This window comes from Nomia melanderi, chromosome 7, assembly GCF_051020985.1.
Source record: "Nomia melanderi isolate GNS246 chromosome 7, iyNomMela1, whole genome shotgun sequence".
Classification (NCBI taxonomy): domain Eukaryota; kingdom Metazoa; phylum Arthropoda; class Insecta; order Hymenoptera; family Halictidae; genus Nomia; species Nomia melanderi.
The window spans coordinates 874,509-902,089 of NC_135005.1; the positions used below are offsets into that span (position 1 = coordinate 874,509).

General features: G+C 38.0%; 1 protein-coding gene across 1 annotated transcript in view; it reads right to left on the minus strand.

The window, feature by feature from the left end:
- LOC116424242 (discoidin domain-containing receptor 2) overlaps positions 1-26,034 on the minus strand; it is a 281,595-nt gene extending 255,561 nt beyond the window's left edge. Inside the window, exon 1 of the mRNA XM_031970366.2 lies at positions 25,683-26,034. The gene's annotated coding sequence lies outside the window, so the exon portion shown is untranslated. The remainder of the gene's footprint in view (positions 1-25,682) is intronic.
- Between the last annotated feature and the right edge of the window lie 1,547 nt (positions 26,035-27,581).

The following is a 27,581-nucleotide window of genomic DNA, read 5'->3' on the forward strand; positions in this document are numbered from 1 at the left end:
ATCGTCGATGAATGTATATTTTCCAATGGGCGAACAAAAAGTCGTCCCTGCATAAAGGAATACAAACAGCGAATAACGATCTGAACGTTGAAACAAGGCTAAAAAACAACGGCGCCCTTTGTGCCCGGGTAAAAGAAAACGACGAGGAATCTCTTTAAGCGGATCGTATTTTCCGCTTCCACAATGTTTCTTCCGTTCCACGAGCGGAAACAAAGCATCCGAGAGGCGAAGTTGATCACCGAAGTTTCCAGCAGCGACGCTGAAAATCTCGGATGGATCCGTTTACCCTGGCGCGTGCGTGCGTTTCGCCACGTTCGAGTCACTCGCGAGGTTATATCGCTCGAAATTAGCCACATAATTATCCGATCTGTTTTCGAACTTGCCGGATTTGTTGTGTGCCTCGAGAAATTAAGTTCCATAAATGAGCACTTGTAGCTTGAATGGATGGCGAGGTATTAAATGTCAAACATTTAGCATTTCCGTTTCACTTTGAGCTAATAACGAGTGCTTACGGATGCCTGAAAGCTAAATTCATATTTTTTCTTACATGTACAATAAAAATTTAGAACACTAAATTTGATATATGATTAGTACTTGGTACTATATGATTAGTACTTGGTTCTATTTTAATCGTAAGGCTTATATGTATAACCTGTAGACTGAGAAAAGTATCCACTATGAAAATGTGTTTCAAGTTTTAAGATTAGTCAAATAATCATTATACATATACGTATACGCAGTTTTATACTTCCCGTGAACTTTACATTCAATAATCTCACACCTATTTTATATTTCGGACATTATAGCCAACAGAGCAAACGATGTTAGCGTCAAAGGATTAATTTAAAATTAAAATAATTTCGAAAATTTACTAATTTTCTTTACACTTGTTTCAAATCGCACAATCAATTCATACATACATAAATACAATTTTAGTACTTCTCAAGCGTTCTCGAACCAGCTAGAAAATTTTCATATGAAACTACAGTTGAGTCAAGGAACACTGACACAACTTCCAGAGTAAACAACGAAACAGTTTCCAGAGCCTAAATAGTTAATGTTTTAAGACGCCCATACCAAACCCTGCAGGTTTCAGAAACAAAAACCAGCAACTAATTCCATGCGATTCGACGCGGAACACGTTGGCTCGCATTGTCGCGGCCCACCCCCGCGCCTCGTCATAGGTCCACGTTGTCCTGCGTTTTCGGTCGCGATATTTTGCCCTTTCATTAAGCGACGAAAGCTGCGTGATTAATGGAGTTCGGTTACCGGGCGGTTTCCATCGCGGCGGCCCGACAGCCACGTCAGTCAGAAGTTTCGTGAAGCGCGATACAAACGCGTGGAAACGAAATGGTTTAGCGAGGGATAAAAGGGACGTGTCGGGGGAGGGAGAGTGTCACGGGTTGTTCGTGCGAGTCGTAGACACGCTGTACATTTTTCCAGCCGTGAACTTTGTTAGCGCGACTTCCTAAATAAATCGGTAGGAAAAATCAAAGAAAACTGAGGACGAACGCGGTGCGTGTATGCAGGTGTGTCGTGTTTCTAGGTATCAATAGATAGCGGGACTAATGAAGAGGCTGCGACAGGTGTGCGCCTCCTCAATCGCGCCCTCGAGACGCGCATAACACCGTCTTATGAGCGCGTCGACGCGAATTCGCGGGTGCCACGAGGTCTCTGTGAAACGAGATACACGAGCAACCCAGTGGGTACCCAGGCTGCGTTACATTTTGCGTGGAAAGGACACGCAAATGAGGAGTTGTGCACGCACGGCCGCGTGCACGCGTACCCGTGATACAAAACACTTTTATGCAAGCCTGCATCGGCAGCTATATGATCCACGCAGCAACCGACCTCGGCCCCTCCGGGACCTTTTCACGAGTGCGCATAATGCGATCTCATTTTATTTTACGCTACCCCGTTATCGTCTGCGCTCGCGGAACGCCGCCGGCTGGCCGCCGCTAGAGCGAGGGGGACGGAGGAGTGAAAAAACCGCGTGGGCGGGAGAGAGTGACGTCCCTTTTTCAACGCTTCCTCGTCTTCGCGTCAACCAAAGTCAAGTGGATTTTTCGCTGGCATTCTTGTGCCTCTGTACACCCGAGCGGTTGCTTATGCGTTAATTCGACGAAAAACGTTGCCAGCGAGATATTTTTTCCTTCCCGCCCCGTCGAACGGCGATACGAAGTCGAGTGAGGAAAGGAGGATGCCAGTAATTTCCAACGCTATTTTTTTCTGAGTCTTTTTCGGAATGGTTCTCGCTCGCTAGTTCATGGAAATAATGTGAAGAATGTTTTTTTTTTCGTACAGTCTCGTGGATGTTTGGCAACTATTTTTTCAGTTTGGTATACTGGCATTGTTTGGACAGATGGAAATGTAAATGTTGTTTTTCAATTTGTAGGGTACAACAGTTTTCGAAAATAGGTGAATACGAAGTTGATATGGAATTTAATATAACGTCGCGTTAGTGTTTCTCTGTTGAAACTATTGCAGCGGGAAATAAAATTGTACGTAGTTCCGTTATTTCCAACTGCATCTGTAAAAATAAGAATTCGGACAAAAATTCTCAGAGTTGAACTGGTTCGAAATGTAAGAAACAAAATTTAGAATTCTAAATATATTCTGATAAGAAATATTACAATTATGTTTTGCTGAATACTGAAGCATATAGGATGCGATAATCGATGCGATTGTAAAGATAGATAGATGAAAAGAGAATAGAACACATGCAAGGTAAAATGAAAACAATAATGATATTTTTTTTATTCATGCATAAAATTCTATTATCCTAGATCTGCCCATCATCTTTCTGGAAGGAGGATTGTAAAGTAATTTCATTTTGACGTTACCATTTGCTGTCATGTCTGTTTGACATCCTCCCGGAAGGATCGCTATTTTTTTGAAAGCAACCAGTAACGACGGAAAAATTGTGTTCATCCATTTTATATAAACATTGAATAACTTTAAAAAATTAAAAAATAAATTCATACCGATCTGAGCGAGATGAATAAAATGTCGTTTTTTGTTAAAGTTATCCAAATTAAAATTATACACAATATAAACATGTTTTTTCAATATATTCCTACAAAGAACGTACATATGTATTCTTAAAATTTGTTTTCCATTCGACATAATTCATCATGTTTTTAGTAACAGTTATTTGATTGTTATATCATATTAAAATGATACATCCATTAGTTAAAATATAAATTTTTTATAAAATTATTCTAAGTTCAGTTTTATTTATATATATTGCACACCATAATATCTCATTTATTTCATTTTAATTCTACCTCGATAATCATGTGTATTAAAATAATTTTTCTTCATACTCCGGTAAAATGAAAGCTACTACGATGTTGTACAATATTTAAGTACTCGTGGTATAGATTAGGTCTGGGTTAGATAGTAATTCCTCAAATAGGAATGTTAATTGCCTTATAAACGATGTGGATTAAGTCTAGACTAGATAATAAGAACTTAAGGAAAATTGATAAAGAAGAATCTAATAAGGAGATTAATTTTCCTTATGAAACCGTTATGAAACCAAGCTTAACCCACATCGTAAATCGTTAAATACACCATCGAAGTTGCTTTTGTACCCAACTTAATAATGAGGAAATTAATAAGGAAATTAATTTTCCTCTCCACAAATTACTTTGTATACTAGCTCTACCATTAAAAATCTATCTTCTTATTACTAACAAAAGAATTAATCAACGAATAAACAATGACAATGGAACAATATCACTTTACTTGTGTAAACGATATCATCGACCGATCGTACTTTTATTTCGTTCCATTAACAAATGTAAACAATCAACGTTGTCATCACTCAACTCTCTATAACAACTGATTGCTTGTTTCATTATTAATAAATTCACCCATACATGCAATGTTTCTATCGTATCCGTTGTATTCTGCAACAGAAAGTATTTACACTCAAATGAAATAAACTAAATAAAACAATAATAATATATAATAAATAATACTAGACAAGATAACATACAGATAAATAAATAAACGAATAAACACGTAAACAATAGTTCAACGACAGTAGTAGTATTCGTCGAATATATTCGACCCAGAAACACTGTAAACCGACAGGATCGCTCGATTATCGATGCGACGGAGTGCACGTACACCGAATGCATGGCGCGGGGTCGATCGAATCGTCGCCGATCGCCATCACGGCGTCCGCAACGATAATCGAAAGGTTAACGATCGCCGTGGACGGAGGTATCACAGAAAACAACGTGACGCGTCGTTATTGATTGTTGCGTTCGCTCGAGGCTGTCACCGTGAGAGCCGGTGCCGCACGCGCGCCAGAAGAAGATGGATATAATGCGCGGAGAGCAGCGTATGCTGCAGGCTTCGACCCCCGACGTAACAAATTGTTTATTGCCACATGCTCGACTCTCACACTGTACGAAAATGGGGTTGGGCGTCCTCGCAAACATCCAATGCCAATCTTCGCCCATTGCCCGCGCTCTCCGCAAGCGTCCTTCCTTGTCAACGGGGGTTGCCGCAGTATAAACGTAAAATCGTGCGCACACTCGCGCGCAAACACAAGAGGGAGGCCAAACGCGGAGGGTTGGGCGAGCCGGTAACTGCGGTCCATTACAAAAAGTCGCCAGAAAGGATCGTTGTTTCTTTCCCCCTCCCACTTCCAACCCCATTTTTCCTCTCTCTCTTTTTTTCTTTTCTTTTTCTGGGTTTTTTCTCTTTTTTTATATATACGGATCACGCGTGAGCCCGGCAGGCTTATAATACGTATCGTACGGCGGGCGTGTATCGGTATACCGAACCTACACACGGCTTTCTTTTCTTCTTTTGTGCGCAGGCCGGGGAGAGTCTGAGACGCGAAGATCGACCGGACCAAGAATATTCTGGGATATTCTCCTTGTGCATCCAGATATCCATGTAGGGAGTTTCGTACCAGAGAACGCTATTATGAGACCGTAAGAACGCCGGTGTATACGGGGTGGACCGTTTATCACTCGCGCCTAAAGCAACTTCCACTGACTTCGGGACTCGGGTAAATTGTTTCAGATGGAATTATTCCGTTCAACCGAGTCTGGGTTATGATTTATGGACTATTTTTCCGCGGGGTGATTTATCGAGATTTTGAAGTCGTTTGATTTCTCCCGTTTAACAATTTTCGTTTGCGTGACCGTCAAATGGCTTTAAACATAAGAAATTATATTCTTCTCATTTTAATTTCTTTTTTTCTAAAGCATAATGCGTGTTTCTTTCTAACTACTGAAGTGTATTTTATTTCTGACTATCTTTCATATTATTTTAACACACGTTTAATGTTTTTGAATACACCTTCATATTAACGAAAAGAGCAACCTTGCTGTTATTGCCGTTTTAAATTTACTTTTTATCTCCGTATACGATAGTTGTTGTATTATTGCAGGATTAGGCTAATTATTATTTTAGTATTCGTCATATAATAGGTTTCATTTAAGTAATTATTATCGAAACGTTGACCACACATTAGTAAAATGACTATATTACTTTACATATAAAGATAAATAATAGGCACACCCTGTGTGTGAATTATTTTAATGATCGAATCTATAAAAGTATTGGTACATGCTATATATTTTCCAAGAATGATAAATATTTAATTGAACGCATATTTAATTTGAACGAAATTTTTAGGACGGAACATCGATACACTAATATTAGAAATAAATTAAAATAAGTCTCTGTTCGTTAATTAAAATTATATATTCTCCAACCATTTTATTCATTTTACGATTGGATAAAGTACTGCAGCCTGAAATTGAAAAAGCTCTGCAGTATAAAATATAGGACGTATTGAAAAAGTGAAAATGTTACTTAAGAAAAAATTTCAATAGTCTTGCGGGATAAAGGAAAATGAACTCGGTAATAATATTCCTTTAATGGCATATCACCGTTCGGATTAAATCGAAAAAGAACCACCTTGTATATTCGAGGCATTTGAAAGATTTCAATTCCCGGACGGTCCCCGCCGGCAGGAAGACAGAGTAATCGTCGGGGATCAGGTATTCAATATCGAGGAGGGCTGAAATAATCGCGACGCTTCGACACACCAACTTTAATTCAATCAGTTCCCGGCTGTTTCTATCTCGATTGATCAACATTTGCCCTCGATAGTTCTCCGCTCGTAACCCTTTTGTCACTAAAGACGACTATAGACACTCGACGTCGAATACTCATTGTACCCTAAAGATGACTATAGATACTCATTCAACGCTGAGCGCTTCTTGTATTCTATAGTTACCCATTAAAATTTCAAATTGATTAAGAACTCTAGTTGAGCTTGCTCTTGAAATTTGATTATTCGAGTCAAGATACGCTACTTACAATGTATCGCATACTAATCTTATATTATTATGTTGATATTAGTATTACTTTAATCTAATTTAATTTAAAAAGTCGAATCTTACTTGGCACTTTAATGGATTATAAATTAAGAATTATAATCTTATAAATGAAATAGACGACAGGTATAAAAAGGTTCTCTTATAGAACAGCCCTTATAAGACGAGTTTATACGGTTTCTACATGTGCATTTGGCAATCATCGCAAGGTCATCTAGAATATCGTTTGAAAATCATCACCACTTTTTTTGATATTAACATCTACTCTTCAAAATATATAATTGTAGTTAACAATAGATTTACGGAACGCGCCAACTTGATGAATATTGAATTTCATAAACATTATTTGCTAAATGTTTACATCGTAATTAAGTAGCCTAATTGTCCTTTCAGTTCTATAATATGCAAAATCTAATCGAACGAACGCCAATTTTTCTAGAAACAATAGTATAAATTATACAATAAACGTCTGTGAAACAATCGTATCAATTATAACTACGAAAACAACTCGACAAAACAGTTTCTCAAATGACGTCATTCACCGCAATACTACAAGTCAAAGCTAGGAATCGAACACAAGTGTCCATAAACCCCAGCACAAGCCTTAATGCGCCCCTGACCCCGAAAGCATTAACATTTGAGTGTTCGGAGAACCGCAGATATCCTCCGTAGTCCCGATATCCAGAAGATTTCAGCGTGCAGAGGCACTTCGTGTTAGCTTGACAAAAATTCGGTCGATAACCATTCGATAGAGGGACACCAGCGCGGTGAATTAAGCCGACTTTTGCACGAGGGCCCTCGATAAGGAAGTTTGAACAAACGAGCGTGCCTCGGTTGCATTAGGGACGCGCGCGCTGGGTTTAGGCACCGCGTCCAGCGAAACAGAAGGCGGAGAAGGGACAGGCTGGAGGTCCAAGGATCGGAGAGAAGGTGGGACCCGCAGGAGAGTAGGAAAGGCGGGCGCGGTTCACCGGACAGTTGTTATCTTATTACTGATATCGCATCGCCGCCGTTCGCGTTTCGTCCCGGTTTCGTCCCCTGTCCTGAACAAATGTTTGCGCCGCACTGCCGCGGACAGATAGAGGCGCAGACCGGTAGACCGGTCCCGCGGAGGAGCCGGTGCTTCCTGTTTGCCCTCGATTGCTGCCCTGCCGCAGGAACAACGTACACGTACACACCGACTCGCGCGACAAACGAGCAAACCCTGGACGGACGCGATCGGACCTGGTCTAATCTACCGTTCGGGTTAGGACGAGTTATCGCCTTTCGGAAGTTTGCGGCCGGTTGCGCCTTCCAAAACGCTTTCCGCGAGGCGCACATTCCGCGCGCACTCTAATAACGTATTAAACTCGTGGAAGACTAGTTGCTGATGTGAACCGTTCTGGTCGATGCGGATCGAACACGATGTTTGCACTTCTAATTAGGTGCAACCGATGTTTCAAAGCCATGCAATGGATCGTGCGCGGCGGTGGTGTGAGAAGCGGAATTGATGGCGATGGGATTACGTGGTGGAATTCGATGATTGGAGACTGTTCAGCTTGTTTCTTTTTGTTACTGGGGTAGTGGTTGGGCGGATTTATATTGTGGAGTTTCGATTTTTTGTTTTAAGTAGTTCGTGGACGGGTTTCGTTTTGTTGAGGTTTACGATGTTTAATGAAATTATTATTACTGCTTCTGTTTTGCGAATTCCTGATAGAATGTTTTTCAATGTATTTCATTGCGTGGAGGATTATGTTCAGTCGCGGATCACAATGTAAACGTTATATCAGAACAAATCGAGAAAATTTTACGGATTTAATAGGGTGAGAGATTAATTTGTTTAATTTATACATGAAATGTAGAAAATATATTCATATATAAATTCTTCTGAATTCTGTTTTATATATCTACAAATTATATAAATTTTCTAAAGAAAATGAGACGCAAAACCAGAACCATTACACTTTATTCCTTTTAAAATATTATTTCCAACCTAATGGAATTTTCAATACGAAAAACTAAAATTCTACTTTTAAGGACTGTATTTTACGTATAAATGCGTAATCTAATTATCATGAACTTAATCCGGATAAATTAATTAGGGAATATTGAGTATATTAGAACACTAATTTTCTGGAGATTAAAGCATATTTAGTATGGAATTTTTTAACTATCTGGTTTCGATTAGAAATAATATTTGATTTCTCCGATAACGATCGTAGGTTTGCGTGCTGTTAGTATGCAATCGATTTGGAATTCCACTAGTGGTATCATTACAATCTAGTAATTTACCAATATGCTGCAGCTGGGTACAACGTTGTAAACATCTTGATCTAGGGGGAGATATAACTTTGCAAGTAATGCAACCTGCTGGTTTAGCTATCGGATTCGAGAAGACATACAGATTTTCTACTACTATTTTAAATAACGGCTATAGTCACTTGTGCATAGCTATGTAGATAAGAAATACTGATACGCACACAGCGATTATAATTACACAGATTTGAGGAAGTCAATAAGAAATACAGTTGAAACTTTGTTTTTTAAATGACAGTCGTAGTTGGAGAACAAGAATAATTACTATGAAAACTGTAATCCTGAACAATGAATATTGAATTGAATAGCAAATAATCAATAATAGATTATGTGTTGCTGTAATTAATGTTTAAATTATTTATAATTATAATCATTATACAGGGTGGTCCAGTAAGAATTAGGACTTGAATATTTTCGCAGATTTCCGAGACATGAAAGAACTTTATCAATGAAAATTTTTCGGTACAAAAGGGGCTACTGTGTGGTAATAACAATTTTTTTAGGTAGAAAAGTTTCTGAGATTTCAAAGTCACCTTCATTTTTTTAAATAGAATATCATCGAATGTTATGCTGAAAAATTATTAGATTAGTTTTATTGAATATAATAAAATTAAAGTTGCAATACCTTTTATTTTGTTCGCCAAAAAAAATACAATTTACTTCCAGGTGCACATTGTTTATTTCATTGTTCTGTATATGTTAGAGTTATAGAGAAGAACGAGACTGCGATAAGATCAATAACATAACGTATCTCCTAAATAGATACTGAAATATAATGGTATCGCATTTCTGCGCAATGTTAGATAAACGATGTCGGTTAGACAAAAATAGAAAAATTGTTTTAGAAAGCGAGAAAGTTGGAACTTGTGAAAATTATAAGTGAAATAATCTTACAAGTTCGGCGACCTCACACCTATAATATATACGGTGCTCGCGTAATTATAGTACAGAATTCTGCTTAAAAATGATAAATGTGCAGAATAAATGAAAGGGACTTCGCCGTTTTCCATACTAACCACAACGGTCATTCTAAATTGAATAAATAACACATTACCAATTCTTTTTCATCGCACAATTCTATGAAATTCTACTGGAAAATTGATTTCCCTTTTTAATCATACATACACACGACATAAAAGAATAAATAAAATTCCATTCAAAAGTTTAAAAATGCCCTCTTTTCCAGAGAAATAACGCAAGTTTGAACAAATCTCATACACTTCTAGTTATATACACACAAAAAAAAAACACAAAAACCTCTCTGTTTTTCGTTATTTCAGTATGCTCTCCATTTACAAGAGAAGCGTAACCTACTATTCGACACCCTGTATGAAAAAGCACCTGTTCACCCGACCAGCAACGCTCGTTCAAGTCAACACCACCTTCATCGAAGACTTTGTGTGCCTCGGCGGCTGTCCAAATAATTTCGAGCGCGGTATTCGTCGGGTTCGTCATTCTGGTCGCTATTTCGAGTCGCAGTTTGGCCCGGAAAAGTCGGACGAGCGCGCGCGGACGGTAAAAGCGATTCGTTCCGCCAATAGAACCGGTGGACCGCCAAAGACCTGTATCCGCGTTACATAAAGCTGGTATCTGGTATTTCGCGAACTCGCCGCGTTTTCAGGTTGCGCGCATCGATCCTCGCGAAGCAGGCAGCCCCGAAACTTGGTGGGAACTTCGCGAAGACGGTGTCACGTTAAATTTCCCTCCTCGTCCGACGCGCGGCGCCGCGTCATATCTTTCACGCCTGATATATTCCCTAAAGGGCGATGCGTCGTTTGTCTTAGAACGCGAAATATGCTTCAGCAGCCGATACCTCGCGGGTGGATCGCGCGACGTAATATCGCGCGGGGGTGGGCAACAGGGGTAAAAGGGGCGGGCCAGGGAATGCATTATATTTATCGGGACTAATACTGTTTCCGTGCCATAAAGCACAGGTCAGATAAAAACCGCACGCGACTGTTTTTCCGTTAAGTGCGAACTACCCACGCGTTATCGCTGGCAAAAGTAACGAGAACGCCTGCGCCGGTGCCCGGCATCGGTGCGTGCACGCGGGTTATGTATGCGCGTGCATTAACCCATTACGACAGCGTTCGTTTACTGACTACCTATCGGCGTTACGTTACAACCAGGAAACGTTTAACGGACCACCCCGTTGAATTGTTTGAGAAATTTATCCGTTCGGGAATTTTACGCGCATTCCGCGCGGCCGCAGGGTAAGTGACCCTTTCGTCAATCGTACGCAGAAATGATTGTTTGGCCACAAAACGTCTGTTTGTGAAACTTTGTCTTATTCGCATAGACCGTTTTGCGAAAGTCAGAAATAAATAAGGTTACTTTTATGGAAACTTGACAATTACTAAGGGAAAGGTTTCTATGGATAGAAGATTCGTTGTAATAGAAATCATATAAGAATACTATTTATTTTTATTTATTGTGATTATAATAAAATGAGAATAAAATATGAATTACAATAGGCTTTTGCGTTTTACAAATGTTTAAGTGCACAGTAAGCTATTCATCTTAACTGGAATATTTTTAAGCTGTAAATATTAAATCTTTCTTAATAATTAATGTGAAAGTTTACGTCTGTATAATGTTTTATTTTAAAGCAACTTTTCAAAAAAACATAATAGTAGGAAAATCTACGAATAGAAATATTTGTCATAGTTCTGTTTGAAGTCGTCGTCAGATGTTTTGGTTAAGTAGGTATTTAATGGAGTTTTGTAGACAGTTCCAGAAAAAATAAATGTGCTAATTTAGAACAGAAGATCCTATAGATAAGAATAAGAACATTACTTTGCATAGGTAATTTGTCAAGACTTTCCGCAGATTTATTAAGATTTTCTTGGACACAAAGCTGAATACAAAAACCTTATTTATATTCATCAATTTGTCCGCAGAGCGATCATTGTTTCGTCGGCGTGATGAATTAAAATACATTTTCCATTAAAAGTGGAAATACGAGATTCATTAAAAAATGTTCAATATTTTGCGAAATATGAAGGAAAAGGTTATATAATTGTTTTATTCTGTATGCATTATACCGCAATAGAAATGTATGCACCTATCATACTTGTTTAACGTATTTGTGGAAATTTTGTGTTATTTAATGTCATGATTGTCAGTCCGGTGTACAACTTCGTATTGAAATTTCAAGCATCATTAATTAAAACATAAAATATTGCTTCCCCTCGAACGAAGAAAAATCGGAACGAAATACACGTAGTAATTGATTGAAATTTTCGCCGATACGAATTGTGTATTGCCAACAATGTTCGACCCTCCCAAATGAATTGTTAATGGAATTGTACAGTGCAGTAACAATTTTCCATTCTCTTGATACAGGTTGCAAATAAAGTCTTTGTTTGCTCATATACGTGTGTATAATTTTATTTCTTTCGTCCGTAAAACATATTCGTACTGTTCACTAATTTTCCAGCAGCGAATTCGAAAGTATATTGAAAACAATTACCATTGAAAAAAACAGTACATATTACAGACCAAATGAAACTAAAGCACATTAACATATGTTATCATGTACAGATAAATTTGTAAGTTTTTAATTGTTTTTAACTTTGCGTGGCCTCGAAGTTACTTATATTGTATATTATTGAATTTGTGTACAATTTATATATACATTTTTGTTAATTCGAACAATTAATGTCACCTGTCATATTGCCTACAAGGAAAAGCAGTGAAATATATTTATTTTGCTTTATTTGTCTTATGCTTGCAATTTACGAGAAAAATGTTAGTTAATAACTCTTACTTAACTCTTCCGAGGAAGGATTTAATTGAGAATATTTTGTCGTTTTTGTCATTTTACAGTTTTAATTTGATTTTATGTACAGAAAATATGGAAACTGGGCAAAACCGTTTCTTCCTTTGTATCTTAAATTCAAGATATTGATAACATAATTAAACATAATGTATATAATGTAAATAAACGTATAAAGTATAAAATTTACCGCGTACAATTAATTTAAGTAATATATACCAAATCTGAATGTGTCACTACGTATACTATAGTCATCTAACGTCACTCAAAAATGATCAAAGCTTCATTAGTATTAATCTGTAATTAATATACTGATCCATAAAATATACATTTCCAAAAAGAAAATAACAATTATTTAAAAAAGCGGTATCATAATGACCTTGATATATGTTATCGTAAACGTGATCCTGAACAACTTTTTCCTATACACCCTACATTCGTATACTTTCTAAACAATTTTGCCAAAAGTATCCATAACATTTCCTACGAGAAAATTAAGCCCTTACGTTAGGCAGCTTACATAATGAATAACGGATTATAAATTAGAGAAAAACAAATGTTTTCGTTAAACATAGCCTTAAACCACATAATTTATCGCGAGCGTGACGTTCTAATTATTTTAAGGAGTCCGCGTTTCGTGGCAAATACTTTATTATATCGCCATGAAACAGCGTATTTTCGCGTGTGCGCTAGAAAGAAACGAAGCAGCCTGGCATATTAATGGTGGCGACGATTAACGTAAGAATTACTCGGAGGGTAATAACAACGAGTCGCGATTCTCGGGGCCGATACAGCCTCGTTTATCGCGAAATCCCTATAAAAATGTTTACGAGAGAGCCCAGTCTCTGGCTGGTTGAAATCGACGTGTTAATCGCACGCGATGCTGACAGTACCGTGCAGAAAATGCGAGCGTAATCTCACGCGCGTGATCACTCAACGAACAGGCCGATTATTCATTATGGTCGCCTGGCCCGTTTCAATGTGACGATGTCGTGCACGCAATTACTTCGTCGCTCGCCGGGATGCTCGATAAATATTTTGTCCGGGGGCGAAATTAAGATTTTAGGCGTGTCGTGTCGCCATGGCGCCCGCCACGATGCAACAACTACTTGCCTCGCCAAACAGTTGTCTATATGAGAAAAGTCTTGTATCCTTTGATAAATCACGAGTCGGCCATACGATCAATATTACTCTCGAACGATCCATTCCATTTATCAGTACAATGAAAAGTATGTTATCTTATACAAATTACTTTCAATCGGTATTTAACCCTTTGCGGACAAATGTCGACATTTCGGCGAGACCAAATGTTCATATTTGAAAAACTAAGTCGCAAATAGATGATTCAATTAGTCAAACAGCAAGAGATCAGCACGTAGTTTCCCTTTTTTCTAGTAATTAAACAATTGATATGTAATTTAGCTTCATCTGTTGAATGTTTTGTACATTTCAAAGAATCTTCGTCCGCAAAAGGTTAAATCCTTTGTTACTGAAAATAATGTATGTGAAATAATGTAATGTACCGAATATCTGAAATATTGATTTCATGCCATCCAAAATGGAAATATAGAGTCTTTCATCAACGTAATCTTGTTACTCTAAAAAGTTACGCTTTCCATATAACTAAACAGTAATCTCTGATCGTGACAGAGATGTTCGAAGAATAGAAAAATGTGACAAATATAGACAATATATATTATGCTATAGGTATTAATACATTATGCAGTGTGATTGGAAATAATTGTGTAAATTAGTAAACAGTTTCATATACAATTTAATAAACGTCAATAATATTGGATTAAGTTGCTTGTGATATAATAGAAATGTCGTCCATGTCGCAACGTTCTCATTTTAACACTATAAAATTGATTTAATTTGTTGAAAGTGCAAATGAATCATAGAAATTTGAAATGTAATTTTTATCCCTAAAATCTTTCACTCAACACATCGCCCTGTGTGCCTCGGCAAATTGCACGCGACTACGTCTTCGAGATAACCCGGCCGTCGTCGTTCGTTACTTCGGACGACCTTATAATTGCTCCGACAGGAGTAACGTTGCCCTTTCTCTAGAAGTGCACGCTAATAAAAGAAGCAATTCTCTCCTCGTAAGAAGACTATCCAATTACAACTGCCCCTCTAGTTTTATAGGACTCCGGATTCCTCGGATCTCGGAGTTTAACCTATAAGAGACGTAAATATCTGGTTTAATCCGTGAGTTCTTCCGTTTTCGCCGGATTTCTAGATGTATGAAATTTCTTAGTTTAATCTATAAATGGTATACGTACTCTGATTTAATGTATACGTTCGCCTGTCAGTTCTGGTTCCGTTGAATTTCAGTCTGATAAGATTTAGTAGTTTAATTTATAAATGACATAAATATTTGGATATCTTTTTATAAGTATTTTGCTTTTATACAATTTTATTCAAAACTTTTCAGTTTATAGAAATGTTAAATACATCATTTATAATATAATAGTATAATTTTTAAACGTAACATTACTGTGAAGAAAGTAGGCTTTCCAAAGTAATTATACAATGTTCCAAACATTAAAAGTAATAGAATTTTTAATTACTATATTACAATATGGAGTGCCTTTCAGGGTGAAACTGAAATGAACCCATTAAACGGAGAAGCGAATTTTTGTTTCCTAACTGTTTATGGAAAGTTAACGAGGTAATTTCCCGTTGAACGTTTACCGGGCTGTACTATATGTAGTTGAACGAAGTCGGGGTTCAATCGAATTCGCCAGCACCGTATTCGCGTTCAACGATAGCGACCAGCCCCGGCCGATTTCCGCGTAACCAACGCAGAAATTTCGAACTGGCCTCTGTTTGTCGTTTCCCCGTTTGGCAGGCTAACTCTTAAATAATTGCGCTTTTAATTAAGTAACGCCGAAAACGCGATGCTAATTTTCATGTAATTCCTAGCGTGTAACGGGCACCATTTGACACTGTACGGTTACTGCGAGTTGGAGAATTTATTATCACGATCGCGCGTAATTGAACGTTCGCGAATATTTCACGAGATATGCGAGCGATTTTCCCCGAATCCTTAATGAAAGCTTATTAACTATTATCGCGACCATAAATCCAGGCTCTCAGTTCCCCGAATATTGAGTCATGAGGGAACGCGAGCCTCGCTACGCACGCGGTCGCTAGCAAAAAACTCGTATCTGCTTCCACACGTTCGCCAACTTCCTTCTCAATTATCGTTCTACCAGGAAATATCAATTCGAATTCATCTTCCTAGACGAGAATCACAGATTAGACCGCGGGAATTATCGCTGGGCGGATTAATGCACGATTAAACCCCGGATTAGTGATAATAGAATCATTCCCACTCTATTTAATTAGTTAAAACTTTTCACTGTTTTTCAAAGTTACGCTTTCGATATGACTAAACAGTATACTTTTTCGATTAACGATCAACACTTTCAATTTTGTTGCACTGCTTTGAATCTAATAATTAAACTGCAAAAAAGTTTATGCTGTTAGCATTAAAAGATATTGACAACTGTATCAAACGCAAGCTTTAATAATGTTTTTTATGTCTTAATTTCATTTTTAATTGACTGCGCGCATTCACAAAGAAAATCGAATTCTGTTTCATTTCAATTATTCGTGTCTGTTGGAATGGGTCGAATCATGGATCTGACCGTGTGCTTCCTTCATAGGCCGTGTAGCAGAGTACTGCTCGCGAGCGTATTTTGTTTTGTTCAGTATGTTCGCGCAAAAACCTTTCGTGACCGCACGCACGGTGCCACGCGCGCGATAAGTATACATATATTAAACACGTTTCATTAGATGCAATGATATTTTGTATTCCTTAAAACCCGCCAAACTCTGGTAGTGTCCTTACCTGCAGAAATGTGAATTTGCGTTTACTTCCGCAGTTTAATAATTATTTTTTATTGGTGCATATGAAACATCAGATTCTTCAAAGTCAATTGATAATTTATAGAATTTTAAATAAATTTTAAATTAACGTAAGGTTATTATAAAAAAACTACATTGTTGCAAGTAAACTTTCTTAGCTACTACTATATTTACAAGCTTTTATTAATTTTATATTTTCGTGTTGTTAATTCTATTTTACATTATAATTTTAACAGAATTAATACATGTTGGTAATTTGGTATTTAGTGTGTTTGAATATAAATTTAAAAAATTTTACTTTTGGATACTTTTCAAGGTACTACTTTTCAATGCAAATTTACGCGTGAAATGGAACAAAACTGTACCGAATAAGATGATAGATTGTGCTGATCGTGAGTCGTCAAGACTACTATTATAACGGAGTTTTCTCTGCATCCGTTTCCGCTGACAATATTTACACACGGCAATTGAGGCAAGATTGTTCCGTTTTATCCGGAAATTTGTACAATACATAGTATACCTTGAGAACGATTCAAACTGAATATGTATTCTATGGGTTGTTGAATTTGCATCTAGACGCACTATCAAATGGACAAACAAAACTTTAAGAAAATGAGACATAACAGTGACATCTTTTCAATTAAATATATTAAAAAAGTTAACATCTCCTGAAACTACTTGCGAAAACTTAAATCTCGAATAAATGCCTATACAAAAATGATTTGATATAAAGGAGTACATTACATGGTATGATTTTGATATAAATATGGTAGTGGAGGAGATTCGAGGATCAAGTTAATTTTTTCAAACAGAACTCTACACTGAGTATCATCTCTTTACCATACGTACTGTATGATAACGGGTGTTGAAACAAATTCCCAACAACCTGTTACGTATCATTACTTATTAAAAGTCCATTCTCATTTAAATATAACACCCTGTGTACTGAACACCCGGAGGTATCATCCACTGGTGCCATATTTAGCAGAAATTTTGTCCAATTCCGTTAATTCGCAAATGTGCACAGTGAATACCCAATCGTAAACCCCCGAATTCCTATCCTACTTGCGGTGGCATCTTTCCACGCGTTACGTTACAGTCGGTGGAAATACAGTAGCAATAGTAGCACACGTACAGTTAAAAAAAAACAAAGGGAAACACAGATAGGTGAGAGGGAGAAAGAGAGAGAAAGAGGGAGAGAGATCGAGAGCGAGAGCGAAAGAGGGAGACAGATCGAGAGCGAGAGCGAAAGAGGGAGACAGATCGAGAGCGAGAGCGAAAGAGGACGAAGGGTGAGGGATAGCGTGGGTGGAAGCGGAGTAGTTCCGAAAATACGCAGTTCGAGAATGCATCAAAGGCAGGCCTGGACGTGCATATTCACTCGCCTACGTTAATTTGATTGTTCTGTTTATTTCTCGTAAATGAAATTAAAATAGCTCGACTTCTCCAACCCGGCGGTTTCGGTGACGTCGAAGAGAGAGAATAATGCGAGAGCGAGGGAGAAAGACGGAGAGTGAACAGGGAGCAAGGGAGACCAAGGGAGACTAAGGGAGAGTTGAACGGGGAGGCGGCGGCAAGCTTATTGCGACTCCACCTTTTTAATTAAAGTTTGAAACTGAACTAGCGCATGCAAGAGGGTTCCGTGGTCCCGAGCGAAGAGGAGCGCGGGCACATAAAATAGTCAAGTGTTGCTTTCTTCTTCGCGTAGCACTGTCATCCTACTTGTTTGGCATTCTTGCCATTATAAAATGGACGTAGCTGGTAGGAGGCGGCGTTCCCTTCATTTAGAAACGAAACGACGAAAGTTTAATCATTTCGCAACACGTCGGCGGGTACCGCACTATTGGATTAACGTCGCCGAGGCTCGACTATCCATTTTTTGTTCGAACGTAAATTCGGTTCGCGGAGGTTTTAATCGCTAATTGTTGGAGTTGTCAAAGCCTCTGTTAATTGAATTTGTGCGTCGGGTTCTTCCTGCCGTTTATGCGGGGATTAACTAGACTTTGAACTCGTTGTCATAAATGAAAGTTTAATGTAACGGAGGAAATTTCGTGGCGAAAAGTAGCTGTATAAATAGCAGAAACTTGTGAGTGATGTGCCGGGAATCTTTACGCAAAATTCGATATTCTCTGCATTGCGTTGCGCAGATGAAGACTGAAGGGAAATTTAATTTCTTTGCTGAGGAAATAGATACGTTATTAATAGATATTTTATTAATTAATCATTAATGTATAGAACTTGTGTTACAACATATACTTATTATACTTACTATAAGTGAAACATTCGTTAAATATGTTTTCCAAAAAGTTAATACCATTTATCGAAATGACTTCAATTATAATTAAGAAACTAATTAAATTAAAAGATTCTTGGAAAAAGGTCTGAGTGTTGAAAATAAGGAAAATAGAGAATCGTGATCCATAGCTTTGATATAGCCGAGACGATTGTGGAGAGCAGGATGAAGGGCCGCACTCTTTTTAAAACGAAGACAGAGAGGAACGTAGAGAAAAATTTTGCCAAGTTTAACGAGATCTGTCTTCCTATGTTCAGTCCTCTAGTTACAGTGCGCGTTATACGCCCCACGAAACCGTGAATATTTTTTCTACTCAAGCCAATTTTTATTAATACCTTTGAAACTGTATTACACAGTTATTTGAAATAATTGCAGGGTTGCAAAATGTGAAATGTAAAATTTTGTTCGTGCGTTAAATTTACTTTGCAATTTCAAATGTACGAGCATATTACAAATTAATAATCTTTTATATAAACAAAAGCGGCTACCAATTTCATTAATACGCGAGCGTACAGACCTTTCGGTTTAAAATATCAATGTACCGATATTAATTAAACTGATTTTATGTCTTCCGCTGAATACTGAAATCGAATAAAATATAATTCAAACATTATCATTCATTCAAATCGGGATACACGGGTAAAATAAAAAATAAAAAGTCATCGAAATCGCATCAATCGCTTTTTTACGGATTACCGAGCGTATTTTAATTTACGCGTACGCGGCGCTTGTGTATATTAATCCGATTCCTCCATCACGTTTCATACCGAATACGGTCGTCTTCGCAGTCTAATGCAATTCGTATCGTTAGTATTCCGGACGCACCGGTTAGTTATGAAATCGTTGCGTTCCTTAACGAGCGAGGATCGATCGACGAAAATTGCAGGATAAATTAACGATCTTCGTTTCGCTGTTGCAGCGGCGATTACTCAAACGCGACGCATGAATAAGTGCAATTCGCGCAAGTGTCCTGTATCTAATTCACCTTCATAAGCTTTATAGCGGTATTGTGTCGTGCTCCAGGACCACCATTAATTTCGCTAATGGCTAATCAATAAACAAGCAAGTCGCGAGTACTATTCAGCTCTGCCCGTTTCGGGGGTGTGTTTGTGTGGTTTTCGGGCTGATTCACGGTACACCCGCAAGAAACTCAACAATAAAGCTCTTGTCCCGTCTGTGCGCGGGCGGCGAGGGCGCAAGAAGATGAGCACCTGTTCGGCCTACTGTTACGCGCGCACGGCTGCCCGGATAACAGGAAACCAGGAGTCGAGTCGAGGAAAGAAAAAAATCAGATGGGGAAGACGTCGGAACAAGAACAGCATTGGAAATTATCATGGAGCCGGTTCTATTTGTTAGCCGTTCGGAGTAATATAATGGCTCATATGGCAGTTGATTGATGTCTTAACATTTATACCGTCCGTTGGAGTGATCTATGTTCCGCGAAGCATAATTTAACACTATTCCTACCACGACCGGTCAAATGACCGTTTTTAAAATTTCGATTGGAATTTCCTATATACAACGTAACTGAATCGCCTTTAAACTTCACGACTTTTCCTCAAATATACGTGTAATACATTTTTCAATGTTCACTTCTTTTTTTATTGTTTATTTTCTGAGAAAAATTTGCAGTCTGTCTTACCCACCACGACCGGTCATTTGACCGGTAGAACGATTTATATTTTTTTGTAACAGTATTCTCTCAAAGACTCGATTCCGAAACTATAAAGTCGTTACAAACGAAAGATAATGCAGTTGTGACATGATTTTAGCCGAAAAGCGCCTTCCAGAGACTACTTTACGGCACTTCCAAGTGCATACAATTCTCGCTCGCCTATCGGCCTCAGTAAAATCGGTAAAATCTAAATGTTGGAGATGGCCTTTACAGGTATTTTTCAATACCTTAGACTTAGCCGGGATAAATGCATGGGTTTTATATAACAAAACCACAGGAGAAGAAATTTCGAGACAAGAATTTTTATTTCAATTGGCAATAGAACTTGCCATCGAATATCAAAAAATGCTACAACTAGGCAAAGAAGATCAACCAACACCCGTCGCAAATACAAGTACAAGTTCACGTGAACGGAAAACATGCCAGATAAGATATTGTAAAGACAATAAGACTAACAAAATCTGTCTAAAATGTAAAAAGTACGTACTAGTGGAAAATGTACAATCAAGAAGCCTATTTGTAAAAAATGCGGTGAAAACGAATAAAATGTATATTATGTACTTCTAAATAAAAGAAATTATATTTTTATACTGTCAAATTGGTTATTATCTTCATTCTATATTAAAAAATATAAGTTGTGCTAAAGACTGGTCATTTGACCGGTCGCGGTAGGAATAGTGTTAACGTCAGCTAGCCTTTGTTATTTTGGAAACGAAGTGACGAAGAACAATTACCTAGCAGGTGCATTGACTCTTGTCGTTTCTAATTTGTACTCGATGTAAGTTTGCTAAACGATGTGACAGACACAGAATTGACAATTGTAGTACAGTAGAAATTATATTTTGTAATATTGGTAGTAGTTAAGTATTAAAGCGAGTTCAATATACTTTTTCTTTTCACCATTATTAACGTATTTTTGTACAAATTTCAATTTTCGAAGAAGGGTTTCTGAAAATGGACTGCAAACCGAAACTTGTTGGAGTTATCTACTGATTTTATAACACTTATTTTACCGTTTTAATTACATCATTTGCATATGCTTTAAATGCATAAATCGCAGGCTAGTTAATATAGGGAAATATGAAATTGCATATTAAGTTGCCCGATCTTCCTTTTTTTGCTTCTCTTTAAATATGTATTCTTGAACAAAATGCATAATGTATGAATATTTCACTAACGTGTTACGTAAGGTGAAACTTCTTCGAAGAATGCGGCATTTTTTTGGCCAACTTAATATTTTGTACTTCAATAATAATTTAATATCTTTACGTTCTTATACAAAATATTCAGAGTTTAACGAAAAATACTTCGTTTGGTTCAAAACGTCATAACTATAGTTGGATGACAATTGTTTTATACTTACAGTCTAATTAGCACAGGGGAGTTAATAAATTTGCATAAACAATGCTAACTAAAAAACATATTTACACAGGTATTATTCCTAACTGGCTGACAAAGAATGTTTCCAAAAAACATTTTCAATAATGTTCCACATTCGAACGCTTTTGAGTAAAGAGGAAAAGGAACAAATCCTCTCAAAACTCTCGCTAAACGCCGAAACAAACTTCTACCGAATTACACGCATCCGAAATCCTCGCACCACTGAAGCGCGAGAACGAAACTTCCAAACGGTTTCTCATGTATACCTACGAGACGAGAAAGAGCCCGTTTGTTTAAGTTACATACATTTAAAAAGCTAAGCAATCCATTTTTCAAAAATATGTATCCGTAAATCTCTGAAATGATTTCTTTAAGAAATATATTCAACAAATTTATAAAAGTGATGATCTCGGATATAAGACAACCGTTATATCGATGCACAAATTGTACTTGAAATTTTACTGTAACAGTTTTAAAAATTGATACCGAGAATGCCTTGAGCAGGAGTGAACTGATCTAAAAAATAATTTAATAAACGATTTTGTACAAAATTTAAAAATATTTCTGACATCTATGAATAAACAAACAATATCGAAATATTTTGCACAAATAGAATAAACTAAAACAGAATGAAATGAAATGAAATAAAATAAAAAAGTATAGAATTAAACAGGACAGAATAAAATATAACAAAAATAAGATAAGATAAAATAAAATATTCAAATGTTTATATGCAAATATTTATAATAACTGGAGAACTGGTGTACTATGCATCTACACACTATCATTGACACTCTGTCACACGATAACTTTCACAATTTGAAAGTTATATAAAACTCTTTGAGGATACGTTCGAAGCAATATGGAAATCTTGAAAAAATAATCGGAACGGCCCCTTTAATAAAATAAACAAAGCTAAAGTAACGAATGAAATGAAAAATAAACAAATCTATTCAAGTAAAACTTCATTTTAATAACGCCCAATCCCGATGTAACTGTTATATATATGTATATACATATAACTGTTTAAACGATCCGAGAGAGTATCGTTCGTGCGGCGCGATTCGTTTCCGCGACAGACAGAAGCAATTTTCGCGTGTAGCGGCTGCGGTATGGACGCAAACACGCTGATTGCGTGCGATTAATTATTTATGCGTCGGTCGGCATTATCGGCGCCGGAGAAACCATTGTAACCGGGGGAAATCGCGCGGGCGGCCGTTAGTTCCATGAAACGCGTATTATCTGAGAAAATTGGCCGGGCGTGGCGTGTAGATATCGCGGCGCGCGCGGGAGGGAAAACGCGCCTGACCGCGGACACGTGAATGGATCGCGATCGCGAGTGCCTCCTGAGGAGTCGTTGACATGAAGTGTTACAAGTAAAATGACGGCCGCTGGTTCACACGCCGCCGCCACACCGAGAGAATTACTTATCGCACGGAAGCAACCAGTGGTGCAGTTTCCACGTGGCCTTCTGACAGCCACGTCTCGGAACGATTATTATCGGGCAGACACGTACGTGCGGAACGCGATCATTCCAGCAACATGCACGGATTTCGGTCACGATGAATTTCGAGTATACGCGATCATTATAGAATATTCCAATCGTGAAATGCTGTACACATTATCCTGAAAATGGATTGCAATCGCGGATTGTTTTCAGCGTTTCATCGTTTCATCGTTTAATTAGCTCTTTTTGTTTGATGCAAAACGCATTATTGTTCGACGATCCCCATTGTGCGGAGCCGCAACCTTTTGTTCCATTGTACGGTTTTTGGATGGATACATTTTAAATACATATTAGTTTTATACATTTACGTGAATTGGGAGAGTTCAGCTTGTAGAATATTTATATTTTATAAATATGTTACAGTATAATCAATTTTTCAACATACTTTCAAGGAAAATACTGTGAAAATACTGTATAAAGTATTTATGTAATTTGAATAATTTGAAACTCTGATGGATGAATATAGGAAGTTTATTCTATCCGGGTTACGATCGATGTAGCGACAATAGTTATTCAACGGTTTTAATCATAATTAAAGCTATTGATGTTGGTCTTCTTTTTACTAAATTTTGTTCAATCTTTCGAAATCCCTTTCCAATCGCATTACGTTTTCACTCTTCTGAATGTGTCTATTTGCAACTGCATAAAATGATTAAAAGATTGTCTGGGATATTCACTTTATACGTCTTTCTGCTTTTACTTTTATGTCCACAAATGTCAGAACAATTTTTTTGTGCCGGTTAATCCTCTGCAGAAAAGCTAAGTTAAATGGAGTCACTTCTTTGAAATCAATTTAAATAACCCATTCTCCTGGGTAGATTCATTCTTCGAAGGTTACTATACACTTTTTATCTCCCGTAAAATTAAAATGAAATTGCGGAAACAATTTCATTCGTATAAAAGGTTCTGTTCTTATTATATACTTCCTGACATAAAGTTAAGATAAAAAATATTAATTATGTCTTTTTATATATTATTGTTATTACTGATTTGTCTTTTTACGGAATATTTAAATTGAAGCAGTCAACTTTATAAATAACTGAATAATGTCAACTACATTGTTCCCAATAAGTACAGCATCGATGAAAAAAAAGATAAAACGTTTAATATTGAGCTTCCAATAGCGACGATTTTCAATCAAAGTTTCACTTCGAAGCAAAATAACGTTGAAGGCTCTTTCTTTTCTCACAACCGCACGGACCAACCAATTCTATTATCAGTCTTTAAATCCCAATTTCCTAAGTACACGATTTATGCTTTCTCCTTTTGAAATATGTCTCACTCGACAGTGTATCTTCAAATAACTATCCCATATTCCTTTAACAACTGAAGATTGCTCAATAAATTTCCCACCACCAATACCAATTAACCCTTATTACTCCAAGAATATTTTAGAACGATTGCCACTTGCACCAAATAAATTTCAAGGAGGAAATTCAATTATGATTGCCTGCTAAGCATAAAATAGTACCAAAAAATAGGGAATTAATTCATACATATTTTAATATTGTAATTGTTTCTGGTATATGTGTGCTTGACGGTGAGACTGCCACTTGTGGTGATAAGGATTAATGAACCAAGAAATTATTTAAAAAAGACATGACACGGCAATTCGTTGTGACATTATTACAGAATAAGAAGTTATCAAGTTAGTTTTCAAACACAGCATAAACATTTTGATATTTTCTCAAATAGCCATATAGTCATACTAAGAGAAAATTACAACGATCTAAAAATAAATAAAACTACAATACCTGTAAATAATACTGTCATAAATACTGTTAATCAATTATTCCAAAAGTCTCTAAAAAGAAACAAACACAAAAATGTAACATTATCGAAATACACCGACAAATGAAACCGATAAAAATGAAAAAGAGTTCGCTCTTCTTTCTCAGTTAAGTTAACAGGCAACTAACGAGCAAATCGTTAACTTCCTTCATTTTCCAAACGAATCGAATGCAGTAAATCCAGCCTTCTGTTGAACAAGTACCAGCTCGAACCCCATCAAGAACTCACTCAACTCCGAATGGCCTGCTCGCACCTGAGCGCCGGGACAGCTTCGCGGGAGGTAGGTACCATCAAAAAGGTCCGCAGGCGATACGCACGATGTAACGCAAGCGTCAAACGCAGTGCACCAGGTCTACGTGCGCACGATGCGTACACGTATCGGATATGTCACGGGGTAAGAACGCGAGCAACACGTTCCGCGAGTACATACAGTTACACGCCGGTGCGACACGTACCGTACCGATCGTGCAGTCCGAACGGAAGTTCATCTGTGTATATCGGTGAGTAAGAATATCGGAGGAAGAGCACGTCCCCCGGTGCTCGATCAAGAATTCCGGGCCACGCGTCGAAAGCGTACTCCGTCGAACTGTCGGTAACGAGTCGAAGTACGTTTCCTCGGTGGGACGTGTTCCACGCGTGCGTTCGGGACCGGTACCGGTGGGGAAAACGAGACCGAGGCACGAGCAAAGTCAAACAAGGTGGTAGGAAGCACTCACGTTTGCTGACAGCACAGGGGAGAGCTAGCCGCTGGGAGGTTAGATCGAAATCGGCAGGTACCACCGCAGTGCCCGGATCTTCTCTCTTCCGATCACAAGTCCTCTGCTTCCGTTCCCGGCGACGGTACCAAAGACCGCGGTTGCTCTACGACGAAATGTCACTCGGCGACATGACACCGCACAGAAAAATTTCTTGGGATTGCGTGCACTGATGACGGGATCACAATCGTTTCGACTTTCTTCTTTTCATTGGTTTAATGCGAGGATCGGAACGCGCTCGTGCGGTTTTCGCGCGTCACGACGGACGAACGTGGGTACGGCCAATCGACGAAGGCAATGCGTACCCCTCGCGACCCCGTGACGAACTGAGGATCGCGCTGGCGGCGCAGCGCCACCGTGACCCGTGGCGACACCGGCAACTAAACCGACGTCCGTATATACCCGGCCGCCGCGGGCCCGCACACGCGACCGGCCGAGAGGACTATCTTGCGAGTTCGCAGGAGCCGCCGCTTCGTCCTTCGCGTTTCCGTCGCACCTGACGTTAGCCCGTCGCCCGGTAACGAGATCTTTGCGTTGGGTAATATGATGCTTTATGATTTCACATGCTGCGCTTCTGATTTTATGCATGTAACGGAGTCGCCGAGCTGGGGGTAGTGAAGTTGAAGGATGAGGGTGGAGGATCTTTGTTTTAAAGGGTAGGTGGACTGCCGACCTTTATGCGAAATGAGATTTGGTAGGAGTAGTATGTAGTGTTTGAGGTTAAAGGAGACTGCTGAGCTTACTTTGTTGACGATTTTTCAACGCTCACAAGGAAGCACGAGGGGTATTGAATTTTATTGTATTTCGTAAGGATGTACTAAACTTTGCAAACTGATGATTATACGTGATTGTTAATTTTATATTGTATCATGTTCGTAACATTCTTAAATTTCCATGCATAGATTTTTGTGACTTATTGATGTGGGGTTCATGGAACTCGAATAGGGTAATTTTGTAAGCAAAAGGAATCGGAAGTAAAGATAGAATGTATTATATTATGACGATGATATTCTATCTGTAGTATCTATATGTAATAAGATTTCATTAAGCAGACTTTATAAAAAAGCGTTCAAGCTATGAATGTTATCCAAAACTGCGTTTTATATTTGTGTTTTAGTAATTGTGTTTGTTTGTTGAATATAAAAACCGTAATGTAGTTTACAAGCATTTTTAAAGCATACAAATGTTTCAGAGCAATAGCTCTTCCCCATTTTCGAACATAATACATATTTCAGTTATTTCCGATATTTTTGAGTCCCTTGCTTTCCGTTTTGTAATATTCGAACAAATGTATTTTTGCGCACCATAGCTTCACGCTCGTCTGTACTTTTTCCTTGTGTCTCTGTGGTTTTCCAATTTTTAACAATGAATTCGAGTTGTAACCATGCAGCACAGATATTACTCTGTTTTCATGACTATAGTCTCGTGTACTGAGAGACCACGTCGCACGCAGGCCTCCTTCTTGCGCGCGTTTTACGATTCACGGTAGACCCTGAGGTCTGATTCGGTTCGTCTGGCGCGACGAATGTCAAACGTCGACGCGAACATTCAGCCGCTCTGTGGAGAAACGAACGGACCGTGTAAGAGGATTCCTTTCAAAAATGTAACCTTGGGACAGCTCGCGTGAGGCATGTTTTGACATAGTAAAATGGCCGAAATATTAAATTCGAACACTCAATTTTCTTAACACGAATCGATTGTTTCATACGCATAGTTCACACGGATTGTACTAGAAAATATATGTTAAAAATGTATAATTTAATGGCTGAAACAAGTAGATTTGAAAGTGAAATAAGGTAATTGAAATTTTTCAAGCATGACTTTAAAATTGTAAATATTATAGAAAACAATTGGGTGTAG